The following is a 14049-nucleotide window of genomic DNA, read 5'->3' as shown; positions in this document are numbered from 1 at the left end:
TGATTGACTGAAAGAATGCATTAGTACTGAATGGTGTATGTATAAGTGCAGAACTATAAGGAAGTATTGTAGCGTGACACTTTTAGCTCTTTAGCTGCAGTGTGCTGTTGTACTTCCGAAGAACAGGGATGCAACAAATGTACATAAATATGTTGCAAGTCTATGCTTCCCTCTGCACTGCTGCTTAAACTGCAGCCATGCGATGACACAGGCACCCTTGCACCATGGCGCAAGGATATCTGTGTCATGCAAAATTTGTTATGTGCAGGGAGACACACCATACTGCACAAAAACAATGTGTAAAGGCATTTTTCTCCTTCAATGTATGCTGTGCATCTTAGCATACATTCAAAGAGAAAAAATGAGGAGGAAATAAAATAATTCTCCTTGTTGTGCCTTGTTACACCAATTGCAGGATCGTGCAGCATTCACACACATGTCCTGATTTATGATTTCTAATAAATCTGGAGATGTGTCGCGTTCTATGAATGTTCCGTGCAAACACGCACCTTCAACATAGGAGTTTGAAGCACTCTGTGCCCTAAATCCTGGCTCACTGCATGAATACTGAATGATAACAGTACTATAAGGACGGACACTGGGTGAATTCATAAATGGTTGAGTTTTACTTTAGTGAATGGATTAGTACATGGTACTGAAAGAGTCACTATGGGATTCCAAGAGTAGTCACAGGGTGTTTTTTGGAGTGTATGGATACTGACTGGGAATTGTAGGCCTGAAACACAAGTGTGAAGGTGGTTACACCACTACTTGCATAGTGCATAGGAGTTTGAAGCACTGCGTGCCCTAAAGCCTGGCTCACTGCAACAGTACATGTACTTATATGTCTGCAAACACATCAACCAACTAAATCATTCCCTCTCGATTTTCCCAAATGGACACTGACTTACAGTGTGATTCTAGACAAATAACAGTATTTCTTGCACTTCACTGAAAGGATTACTACATGCTTCTAAAAAAGTCACTATGGGTTTGCAGGAGCACTCACAGGGTGTTTACCGGAGTGTATGGATAATACCTGAGGAATTGTAGGCCTAAAACACAAGTGTGAAGATGGTTAGACTACTACTTGCATAGTGCATAAGAGTTTCAAGCACTGTATGCCCTGAAGCCGGGCTCATCGCAACAGTACATGTACTTATATGTCTGCAAACACATCAACCAACCAAATCATTTTCTATCAATTGTCCCAAATGGACACTGACTCACAGTGTGATTCTAGACAAATAACAGTATTTCTTGCACTTCACTGAAAGGATTACTACATGCTACTGAAAGAGTCACTTTTGGATTGCAAGCGTACTCACAGGGTGTTTACTGGAGTGTATGGATACTGACTTGGGAAATAAAGGCCTGAAACAGAAGTGTGAAGGTGGTTAGACCAGTACATGCATAGAACACATGATTGTGAAGCACTGTGGGCCCTAAAGCCTGGCTCACTGCATGAGTACATGAACTTATGTGTCTGCAAACGATTGTATGTCGGAACAACGATTTCCCCAACCACTACTTTCCTAACAACGAGTTTGCAATCACAACCTCGTCTAAATCACGATTTTTTTTAGCACGCATTCTTTTACCACGATTTTTCATGGTAAAGGAATGCATGTTAACAAAAATGCTTTCCAACTAGGACCCCGATCCCCCGCACCCCTTAAAAACGAATTTCCCACACCCTTAAAGCAAGCACGATCCCCCACAAACCCTATAAACTAACCCCAACCCCTACAAACGAATCCCGAAACCTCCCAACCCCTGTATATTAACTCCAAACAACCTCCCCTCTGAAAACTAATTCCGACACTTTAAAAATAAACATGATTACCCTCAAACCCTATGAACTAAACCCCAACCCCTAAAATCTGACCCAAAACCCCCACCCCCTGAAAATCAATATCTCTTACCTGTTCCTCTGCTACGCTCCTCCGAACTCGCAATGTGAGGAAAGATCATTATTCAAAAGTGCGCAGCCGCTGTCAGTTTCTGCTTTGTAGAGTTTTAGGACCAGCCATTGTTTTCGGATGTAGTAGGTTGATCTGTTTTGCACAGTGGGGCTCAAAGGCGGGCACATCAGGACGCTTCACATCCGGCATTGTAGTGGGGGCAATGCAGATTAAGTACATGTCCAGACGTGCATGTAAGTAATTCCACACGTAAATAGTGCAGGCATGTTCATACGAGGCGGTGCAGTGCAGCATACAGTGCAAGAGTGTTTTGTGATTCAAATGGAGTCAGTTCGGGAAGTACACCAGAAAAAAAAATGGGGAAGTTCGCCAGAGACGGCTGAAACGAGATCAGTGCTGAGAGGTACACACGGAAATGCTTTATTCTGAACTATGACGCAAGCAAAACTCCGCCCTGCCCGAACACTAGACCGAACCAGCCTTCGTGGTTAAGGTTGAGTCGTTGTTCGGGCAAGTCGTTGTTACGCTTTCGTGACTCCGGAACTCGTTGTTCCGGAGTCGTTGTTCAGGATGTTTCCCTCTGCAAACACATCAAGCATACATTCCACATATTTCATTACTGCATTTTACTATTAAAGCTAAACTCATTTTGCAAATACATAACCAATTACTATTTTCTAATTCTACCAAAATGTGAGAACACAATAGGTTTTTAATCAATTACATGTCAGCAAACACATGAAGTACCAAAATGCTTCTCTCAAAGTGATTTCTAAATGCACACAGACTCACTGTCTGATTCTGGACAAGCAACATTATCCCTTGCATTTTATCAAAACACATTTACTAGTCTACAAGACATAAAGTGACTGCACACATTACACCCAATTTTCTACTACAAATTAGTATAGAGTGCCTCTGTCAGAATGATTCCTAAATGCATACAAGACTCACTGTGTGATTCTAGACAAACAACACTATCCCTTGCATTTTTCCACTAAAACATGAAAACAGCACAGTTATCAGTCCTGTCTGCAAACACATGAAATACACAAATGCTTATCTCAGAATGGTTTCTAAATGCACACACACTCACAATAAAATTCTAGAAAAAAAAAGTATTCCAGGCACTTTAGCAGGAGAAACACATTAGTCTGATTAAAATCAAAATGCACCACATACATCCCCTCACAAATTAATAACTCACCTTTCAAATTGTTTTGTAGATTAAGAAGTTTGTCAGTCACACACCAGATTTTCTTATACAGAATGTCTGTTCTTTACACCACTCACCAGAACCAAAGAATGGAAAAGTTTCCCTCTCATGCTGCATACATATACATCTAAACATCAAATCACATTGCTATCCACATTAATTCAAAAGCAAACACACATTTCTATTGCTTACACATTTCAACCCTTTCCAATTGAAATAAATGTGAACCCTACCCCCAATCTACCTTCCGCCTGTTACCATAGAAACAGTTCATAGAACACTTAACTGAGCACACAGGTCACAAGTTCACTACACAATGTTGCTAATCAAAACAGCAAGTGTGCTTGACTTTTCAACATAACAGTTTATCTTATATAATGTTCCTTTCAATCAGTCTTTGTTAACCAATAAGAATCATGCTTTTAAAAAACAGAAACATGCACCCTAGTTTTCAGTGTAGAATGTTGTCAAACAACCAATCATTTCTTTTCTTATTTCAAACTGCATCTTATCCACCATTTTTGAAAAAATCTTACTTTTCAAACTGCCATTTCATTTACAGAGACCATCTGAGTGCATGTAGACCTCCCTTCAAGATGCTTAGAGTGTGGATTGTGGACACAGTTATATTTTCTGGAGCCAAATGCATGCAGAAACAAAGCCATCCACAAAGACCTAGGTTTCCCAAATGTAGACATTACATGGATTGGACAAAGAAGGTTAAAGTGGCAACAATTGATGCTATTGGTTAAATCCTTTTTGCATCTCCAACACCCTGACCTCATAAATGTGCACTGTGGTGGCAATGACCTAGGCACTTTGACTGGGGTAGGTCTGGAAATGCTTATGAAGGACACCTTTGGAGAATTGATGTCACTTTTCCCCCAAACTGCCTTTGTCTATTCTAACATTTGCCAAAGGCAGAAATGGAACTGGTTCAATTAATTTTGTCCACAGATTGAGAAAGCTAGGAAACATGTGAATAAATCTGTTTCTGCTTTTCGCCGAGAATAAAGAATGGGGTCCATTTACCACAACACTCTGCGTTTCAATATGCATGGCATCTTTAGGAGAGATGGTGTACATTTCACAGATGGGGGAAACAGAGTCTTCCTCTTGAACTTTAGACTCTGCATAGGTACTTACTTGTTGGGACTAAAATCTCTCAATAAACACAGACTCTTTTTAGAGCCACCTAAGAACTAAACACATAAGCTTGATGTATATCTTTTTGCTTGGAGTTGCGCACCCAACACGTTAGAGCCGTGCACCCAATGCGTTAGAGTCGTGCACCCGACGTGTTAGAGTCGTGCACCACACGTACTGGAGTTGCACACCCTACGGGTTAGTAGCCGTGCATCAAACGTGTGCACACCAGGGAGCCGCACTGAGCGCCACGCTGGGTGGAATCGTATCATGACAGTATCTGGAAAAGTTACATCTTTTATGGAATAGACACAGTGGAAAAAACAGATACGTGGAGGAGATAGAGATAAATCACTGAGAATGAAAGAGTCAAGATACATTCTTAGCTTACGATCAATGACTCCGCATGGACTCAATCAAAGTGAAGAGATTTATATACATTTGTAAGTAGTTTTAACGAGAGTGAAATTACAAGAATGATCAAACATTCTATGTAGGAGGGAAATGTGTAGCAGTGTAGTATGTCTTTTAAATCATGGAATAATCTTTGGTTAGAAATCACACACAGGTTTTATTCTTTTATTTTAATTTTAATTTTAATTTTTCACCATGTTAGGTCACATAAAGGTATGCATGCTAGCATTGAGGGAAATGGTCAGAATAATCAGTTCTGAATATACCATTAAGAATAAACAATGAGGATATTGTTCGGCCACTAGAGGCATAAAACATACATAAATGTTCAACATCAAGGGTAAATAGTCAGCCACTGGAGGCATCAAAGACCATACGTTTGATAAAAGTAAGAATGAGTAGAAACAGTAACTCATTTATAAGTTCAATCACTCAATCATGATACTTGTATAGCGCGCTACTCACCCGGAAGGGTCTCAAGGCGCTGGGGGAGGGGGGGTCTGTTACTGTTCGAAATGCTAGGTCTTGAGTTGCTTCATGAAGGAGGGGTGGTCCTGGGTTAGCTGAAGGTGGATGGGGAGGGAGTTCCATGACTTGGCTGCCAGGTAGGAGAAGGATCTTCCTCCAGCGGTGGCTCTGCGGAGGCGTTGAACATCGGCGAGGGCATGGCTGGCCGATCGTAGCTGGCGAGTGGGCGTGTAGAAGGTCAGGTGGTCGTTGAGGTACTTGGGGCCCAGGTTGTGGAGGGCCTTCTGTGCGTGGGTGAGGAGTCTGAACGTGATCCTCTTGCTGATGGGGAGCCAGTGCAGGTCTCTCAGGTGGCCGGATATGTGGCTGTGTCAGGTGATGTCCAGGACGAGTCGTGCGGATGCGTTCTGGATGCGTTGGAGTCTCTTCTGAAGTTTGGCCATGGTTTCGGCGTAGAGGGTGTTTCCGTAGTCCAGTCGGCTGGTGACGAGTGCCTGGGTGACCGTCTTCCTAGTTTCGGTGGGGATCCATCGGAAGATCTTTATGAGCATGCGCAGGGTGTTCAAGCACGATGATGAGACGGCGTTGACTTGTCTGGTCATCGAGAGGGAGGAGTCCAGGATGAAGTCCAGGTTAGGTGCGTGGTCCGTAGGCTTGGGGGTGGTGCCCAGGGCGGTGGCCACCAGGAGTCGTCCCAGGCAGAGGGCGATGACCCCAGGATGAGGACTTCCATCTTGTCTGAGTTCAGTTTCAGGCGGCTGTTCTTCATCCACTCAGTGACATCTTTCAACCCCTCGTGTAGGCTGGTTCTGGCGGCGGCGGGGTCGTTGGTGAGGGAGAGGATCAGCTGAGTGTCGTTGGCGTAGGGGATGATGTTGAGGTTGTGTTGGCGTGCGAAGGCTGCGAGGGGGCTCATGTAAACGTTGAAGAGGGTTGGGCTGAGCGATGATCCCTGTGGTACGCCGCAGGTGACTTCGGTGGCCTCGGATCTGAATGGGGGAGGCGGACTCTCTGGGTTCTTCTGGCGAGGAACAAGATGATCCAATCTAGTGCCTTCTCTTGGATTTCGATGTTGCTGAGGCGCTGCACTAGGGTGTGGTGGCAGACAGTGTCGAACGCTATGGAGAGGTCCAGGAGGATGAGGGCCGCTGTCTCCCCATTGTCGAGCAGGGATCTGATGTCGTCGGTGGCTGCGATGTGGGTGGTCTCGGTGCTGTGGTTGGATCGGAAGCCGGACTGCGAGGGGTCAAGGGACCCGTTCGTCTTGAGAAAGGCGGCAAACTGTCTGTTGCCGGTCTTCTCGATGACTTTGGCAGGAAAAGGGAGGAGCGAGATGGTGCGGAAGTTCTTGAGGTCGGTGGGGTCCGCTATTGGTTTCTTTAGGAGGGCACTGAGCTCGGCGTGCTTCCAGCTTTTCGGTAAGCTGGCGGTGTTGAAGGAGGTGTTGATGATGTCCCGGAGTTGGGGTGCAGTGATGAAGTCGGCCTTGTTGAAGGCGTGGTGGGGCAGGGATCGGTTGGTGATCAGGAGTGGATAGTGTTCATCGTGCGGGTGGTGTCTTCGGTGCTGACCGGGGTCCAGGCGCAGAGGGTGGTGGTGGGGGGCGTTGGTTCGGTGGTTGGGTGCGTGATTGGTGCGCTGAAGCTGTTGTGTATTTCGGCGATCTTGCGGTGGAAGAACGAGGCGAGTGAGTCACAGAGGTTTTGCGAGCGAGTGATGTCATTGTTTCCGGCGCTGGGGTTGGAGAGCTCTTTGACGATGCTGAAGAGTTCCTTGCTGTTGTGGGCGTTGTTGTCCAGTCGTTCTTTGAATGCTGTCTTCTTGGTGGTGCGGATCAGCTGGTGGTGTTTGCGGTTGGCGTGCTTGAGGGCAGTCATGTTGTCTGTGGTCTGGTCGTTGCGCCAGGCTTTCTCAAGGGTGCAGCAGTTCTTCTTGGAGTTCTTAAGTTCGTCGGTGAACCAAGAGGCTTTCTTGCTGCTGTGTCTGCTGGGAGGAGTCTTCAGTGGTGCGAGGTCGTCTGTGCAGTTGGTGATCCACTGTGTGAGGTTGCTGGCTGCTTCATTAGGGGCCGTTGTGCTGGCGGGAGGGTTCTAGCTGAGGGAGGTGGTGAGCTGGTCGGCGGTGATCTTGTTCCAGTTCCTGCGAGGAACCAGTTGGGGGTGGTGGTGGGTCGTCGTTCTTCTGAAGCTGAAGTGGACGCAGCTGTGGTCAGTCCACTTAAGTCCGGTGGACTGGATGAAGGAGATGTATTTGCTGGAGGAGAAGACTAGGTCAAGCGTGTGGCCGGCGTAGTGGGTGGGGGTGTTCACCAGTTGCTTGAGACCGAGGTTGGCGAGGTTGTCCAGCAGGGTGGTGGTGTTGCTGTCCTTGTTGCTCTCCAGGTGGAAGTTGAGGTCCCCTAGGAGGATGTAGTCAGCGGAGGGGAGGGAGTGCGGGCTGATGAAGTCGACGATGGCTTAGCTGAATTGTGTGCGTGGTCCTGGGGGTCTGCAGATGAGGGTGCCTCTGAGTGTGGTCTTGGAGTCGGTGTGTATCTGGAAGTGGAGGTGTTCGGCGGCGGTGAAGGTGTCGTCGGAGCTGGTCGTGATGCGGATGGTGTTCTTGTGTACGATGGCGATGGCGATGCCTCCTCCAGTCTGGTTGACGCCGTCCCTCCGGGTGATTTTGTATCTGTCCGGGATGGCGATGGCGATGGCGATGTCGGGCACTGAGGAGGCGTTCATCCAGGTTTCCGTGAGAAAGGCGACGTCTGGTGATGTTGTGTCGAGCAGGTTCCAGAGTTCGACGGCGTGTCTGTGGACGGAGCGGGTGTTGAGCAGGATGCACTTGAGGTGGTTGCTGCTGGAGCTTGGCTTGGCGGGTGTGGTGCGGGTCCTGAGGCAGGTGAATTTGCAGGCTTGGCAGGTGAAGGGTCCGTGGGTGCGTTTCGGGGTGGCTCGGTAGCAGGCGGGGGTTCGGCCGGCGTTGAGTGCGTTGAGGGTGGCGGCGTTGTAGGTTTGTCGGGTGGTCTGGCGACGACGGGGGCCAGGGGTCCTTGCGTTGGGCACGGTCCAGGCTCGGATGGGCTCAGACGGGCTTGCCTTTGGCACGCCTTCGGCCCACAATCGGCGCGCATACTGCGCGTGTCTGCTGCGCGTCCGCACGATCTCCATTTAAGGCAAAGTGGGAGGGAGGATCAGCTGGGAGGCGGGAGCAGGGCAGCCAGTGGGGACACAGGAAAAAAAGGGGGCAGGGCCATGATGGAGCAGCGGCGGGAAGCGGGGAGCGGAGGGCGGGTTACACCAGGAGATCCAGTGATAAACACGCAATCCTACAAACAGAAAGGGAAATACAGTGAATGCAGTGCAATACTAACAATCATGAATGAAGAAGAGTGAGCGGCAACAATGAGGGGGCACCGAGGTCGAGGGAGGACCTGAGGTGCTGGGGCACAGAGTCACCTGCAGCTGGAAGGCTGCAGGTGACTCTGGGGGGTGTCCTGCGGTCAGGTCACACTCACCTGCGCCGCGCGGTCTCCATTTAAGGCCAAGAGTTGTAAATGCTAGTATAAAATGTCACATATTCATTAACTTAATGTGCACTTTAGAATCATGATGGAATGTAAGCGCAATGTAATTTTATTGATTTCACATTCAAATATTCACTACATTAACCATAATGCCCTGGTTTGTTGGCTACAGAAATGACATCATTGTGGAATGTTATTTTAAATGTAAGAGTAACCATGGGAGCGTTACCTTGAACAAGATCTCAGCAAGAGATCGAAACGCGTTGGTTTTGTTTGGAAGTGTTGGAATCTGAAAAATAAATCGTTTTGGAACTTTGAAATACATTTGCTGAGGTGCGACCCATTTCTTTCTGAAAAGGAAGTGCTGTGAAAAAAAAAAAAAAATATATATATATATATATGCATATTTTTATATATAAGTACAAGAGTACCAGCTACTCGAAACGCGTCGCCAGGAAGGTTTTAAATAAAGCAACATCTTGCCTGAAGCCGTGGGGTCTGTCTTCTTATTTTGCCGTGGAAGTTTGAGGAATTTTCTGCATATATATATATATATTCACTAAAAAAACACAGGTTTCAGGGATATTATAGTTCGAAATTAGCATTTAAAAAACCTTAGAAATTCAATGAACAAAACACAGGTTTCAGGGTTATAGTTAGTTGGACATTTTACTTGTACAAAACCAGAGAAATTCTGTCCTTATGTTTGGTTCAGCTAACTGTAACTCACTCCCCCGCAATTCACTGCTGATGATGTCACATATTACATCATTCATGACATGGTCAGTGACTTCAATGATGACATCACTGATGACATCTCAAATGTCATCACTAATGACATCACTGATTACATCATCCATGTTATAATCTGATGCACCTCATCATACCCTAATTTAACCTTGGATACACCCACTCTAAACAGACTACCATTTTCAAAAGCATAGACACACCAATACCAGTTACTACATACCCACTCACTGATTCCTAGGTCTACACACACAGAGGGTGGTGCACAGGTGATTGGAGCAGTGCATGAGTAGTGCCTGAGTTATTGCAGGAGTGCATTAGTAGTGCCTGGGTGATTTTGTTAGTGGATAGGTATTGTTTGGATGATTTTGTAAGTGCATAGGTTGTGCCTGAATGATTTGAAAGAGTTTATGGGTAATGCCTGGATGATTGCATGAGTGCAAGGGTAGTGCATGGATGATTGCATGAGGGCATGGGTACTGATTGCGTGATTAGAGGAGTGCAAGGATAGTGCTTGGTGATTTTATAAGTGCATGGGTAGTGACTGGGTGATTGGAGGAGTGCATGGCTACTAGCTGGGTAATCGAATGAGTAAATAAGTAGTGTCTAGGTGATTACAGAGGAGTGCATGGATAGTGCCTAGGTGACTTTGTAAGTTCTTGGTGTATGCCTGTGTAGTTGCATGAGTGCAGAGGTAATGTATGGGTGATTGGAACAGTGTTTGGTTAATGCCTCTCTAATTGCATGAGTTCATGGGGAATACATGTATGATTGCCCGAGTGTATGGGTAATGCCTGAGTGATAGTAAGAGAGCAAGGGTAGTGCATGGTGATTTTATAAGTGCTTGTGCATTGGCAGAGTGATTGGATAAGTGCAGGGGTACTGGCTGGGTGATAGGAGGAGTGCATGGGTAGTGCCTAGGTCATTGCATTAGTGGATGAGTAGTGCCTGGGTGATTGGAGGAGTGTATGGATAGTGCCTGGCTGATTTTTTAAGTGCTTGGTTACTGCCTGGGTGATTGCATAAGTGCACAGGTAATGTATGGGTTTTTGAAGAGTGCATGCGTAGTGCTTGACTGATTAATTACATTCATGTATTGGTAATGCCTGGATGATTGCATGAGTGCATTAGTAGTACATGGGTGATTGTAAGAGTGCAAGGGTAGTGCAGGACAATTTTATAAGTGTTTGGGTATTGGTGGAGCGATTGGATAAGTGCATAGGTACTGGCTGGGTGATTGGAGGAGTGCATGGGTAGTGCACGGGTGATTGAAGCTGTGCATGGGTAGTTGATGGGTTATTGCATGAGTGGATGAGTAATGCCTGGGTGATTGCAGGAGTGCATCAGTGGTGTCTAGGTAATTTTGTAAGTGGCTAGGTATTGTTTGGATGATATTGTAAGTGCATAGATTTTGCCTGAGTGATTGCATGAGTTTAGGGGTGAGTGCAAGTGTAGTGCCTGGGTGAATGCATGAGTGCATGGGTACTGCCTGTGTGATTGGAAGAGTGCAAGAACAGTGCTTGGTGATTTTATAAGTGCACGGGTAGTGACTGGGTGATTGGAGGAGTGCAGGGCTACTGGCTAGGTAATCAAAGGAGTGAATAAGTAGTGTCTGGGTAATTAGAGGTGTACATGGGTAGTGCATAAGTGATTGGAGTAGTGCATGGGTAGTGCCTGGGGTATTGCATGAGTGGATGAGTAGTACCTGGGTGATTGGATGAGTGCATGTGTAGTTTCTAGGTATTTTTATAATGCCTATTACATTATTTCATCTTACCTTCTGTGTTCAAGTATATTTCAAACTCATTGAAACTATTTTACAGTTGATCCATTGTAAAGTAAATTTAAAATATTTTAATCTTTAGTTTTACTTTCTGTAAAAGAGAATAAAATATACTGTAATTGCACACAATATAGAGTTAGGAACACAACATCATTTTAGAATTACATAACATATTTAGGGTCTCTTTTTTGCTGTTTTCAGATTCTATTGAATTTCACCATACACAGTGATTTCAATGTTGATCATCATATAACAGCGGACAAAAAAATAGAATTAATAGGATTGTAAAAAAAACAAATCTCTGTACAAAATATTCACAACAAGTACAACTATCTGTTTACATTTTCAAAAATAAACACTCTAATTTGCATTGCATATAATACAAAGATAAAATATATGAACTATTTGTTTCAAACACAATTTTCCAAATGCAATATCAAAGAACAGAAACAATAATTCAAACACTAATTGCCGAATTATGTTTTCAAAACTTTGGCATCAAAAATATCAGATATTAATTTGGAAATTCGTAAAGCAACAAACATTTGAATTTCAAATGGGCATTATTACAATGTGTCCATCCTTTATTGCATAGTGTCCAGATGTTGTTCTAGGTCCATCATGGAAAATAATAACCACTGCTTTAAAAGTACTTCCTGAAATTGACACTTAACTCGCCCCAATATTTTTTATTATGGTTTCCAATGTTTGTCCAACTGCTGTACAACGTTGAATTTATAAGCACAGGTGCACTATATATAGGAACTGTGCAAACTAGGTCACGAGTTTGTCACAAAAGATACTGAGAATTAAGTCCAAAACAATTTTTTTCCAAAAAGGATTTTTCTTTATTATTCCATTTGTCAGAGAACACAGCCAACGCGTTTCGTCCCAAAGGGGAATTCTGAAGGACTGGGATATTCTAAGGCCCAGCGGTGCCAGGGGACAACACCTGAAACCTTTGTGGGTTACCTGTTCCGGCGTACAAATCACAGAGACACAGGACACTTCCTTCGGCGTCAAAGATCAAGGTTTATTTCCTGCAGGGATACAGAAATCGCAAGAAGTACACAGTGGATTGCTCCTTTTATACATATTTCAGTCATAGCACAACATGGCGAACAAAAGGTTACAACTCAGTTCCCACAGTAAACTTCAAAAGGGTTGCTTTCATGTATTCGGGAGCCCGGAACATAATTACAGTAGCATCGCCGGTTCCCAACTGTAAAAGTACGTTATCCCACCATTAAGTACATTCCATTCTGGCTGTAAACGAGTTAAGAAAAGAGACAGGAACAGGTGCAAGGAAGACAAAGATAGACAACAGATTGAAAAAGAGTGTAGGGGGCAATATCGGAAGTACGATTGCAGGATCAAAGGATTCGTGCCTAATGCATGCACGGCTGAAACAATAGACCGGCACGGCAAGATGAGCCTCCAGCGGAGCCATCTGCCTTTGCAGTGTCATCCCCCTCGTCATAAAGACACCCTCAAAGGAACACGTGTCTTCCGCAAGAGCTTGAGAATCCCAGGGTACAGTGTCCGTTCGCTGGCTACTTGAGGGCAAGAGACAAAATGGATGCAGTATCTAAAATGGAACCCGTGGGTTCAGATGAAGAATCCCACGAATAAGACGAACGGTTCAAGGCAGCGTAGCGAAAACGCGTACACCCACTAAACTCGTCATTTGCGGTTCATAGATACCAAACTCGTCCATATTCGAACAAGTCAAAAACGCCATTATGATTCTCACGGAACCTCAGACGCTCCTTTTGCCCTCATGTAGGCAAGCACTAGTCGATATCAGAATCGATCTCGATATTCATCAGATCGTTCAGATGTTGCTGTAGCATTATTCTATCCATCAATGCTTCCTTAGTAACAGATGGCCGTCTTATACACGTTGTAGCACAGAGGCCACATAAGGCAGGACCACACTGCATGCAAAGACAACACGTGGACAGAAACGTCACAACAACCCCGATGATCATCAGAATCTTCCAACCCTACGTCGACATCAGGCCCCAAAACCATCCTAGTAGCGTCCAATCACCTACGTCCACGTGTATGGACTCGGAGATCTTATGCAACTTCGAGATGGCTTGATATACAGTTGGAGCGTTATCAGGAATGAAAATGCAGCAACTCGAATGGATCACCTTGCACACACCACCTCTATCTGCAAGAACAACGTCTAGAACCATACGGTTCTGCAACGTCATAAGCCTATCCGCCTGAAGCTCTGCTGTCAGATTACCAAGAGCACTTGCAGTTATGTTAGCAGTCGATTCTACCACACGAGTCAACTGTCTTAGGTTCCTACTATTAACCATAGGTCCCCAAAATGGCAGGAAACCCTTAAAGAAGTCTCCTGCTTCTTGACCGGCAGTGTCCTCTTTGCTAATAACGCCTCTCACAACTCTAGTCTTGTGATAGTCCGAGGCAACTGTGAAAGTCGGTGGCAACAGATTCGCAATATAACAGGTGCCCGAGAAGTCACGGGGCAACCATGTATATGCGCGATCATAACATACAAAGTAGGTACCCTTGACAGTCAAGAAAACAGGGGAAGAGAGCATTGGTAAAACATACGTTTCAGTACAAGCACTCTTCCCAAGCTGAGCTCGCGGATTTCGACCAAGACCTTGCAAGCAGAAATTACCGAGGTGGGGTACGATCCAGATTGGAGACGAGCTTTTAAGCTGTCTATCACCCACTGACATGCTATACTCAGCCTCACTCAGGTCCTTGTATGCTCGCACCTCTTCCTCCGGAATAAGCGATGCATCAAAAATATCTCTATCTAAGTCAGCAATCGCTATTGCCAAAGTCTTATGGTACG

Source organism: Lissotriton vulgaris, chromosome 10 (assembly GCF_964263255.1).
Source record: "Lissotriton vulgaris chromosome 10, aLisVul1.2, whole genome shotgun sequence".
Classification (NCBI taxonomy): Eukaryota; Metazoa; Chordata; class Amphibia; order Caudata; family Salamandridae; genus Lissotriton; species Lissotriton vulgaris.
This window is presented reverse-complemented; position numbering follows the sequence as displayed.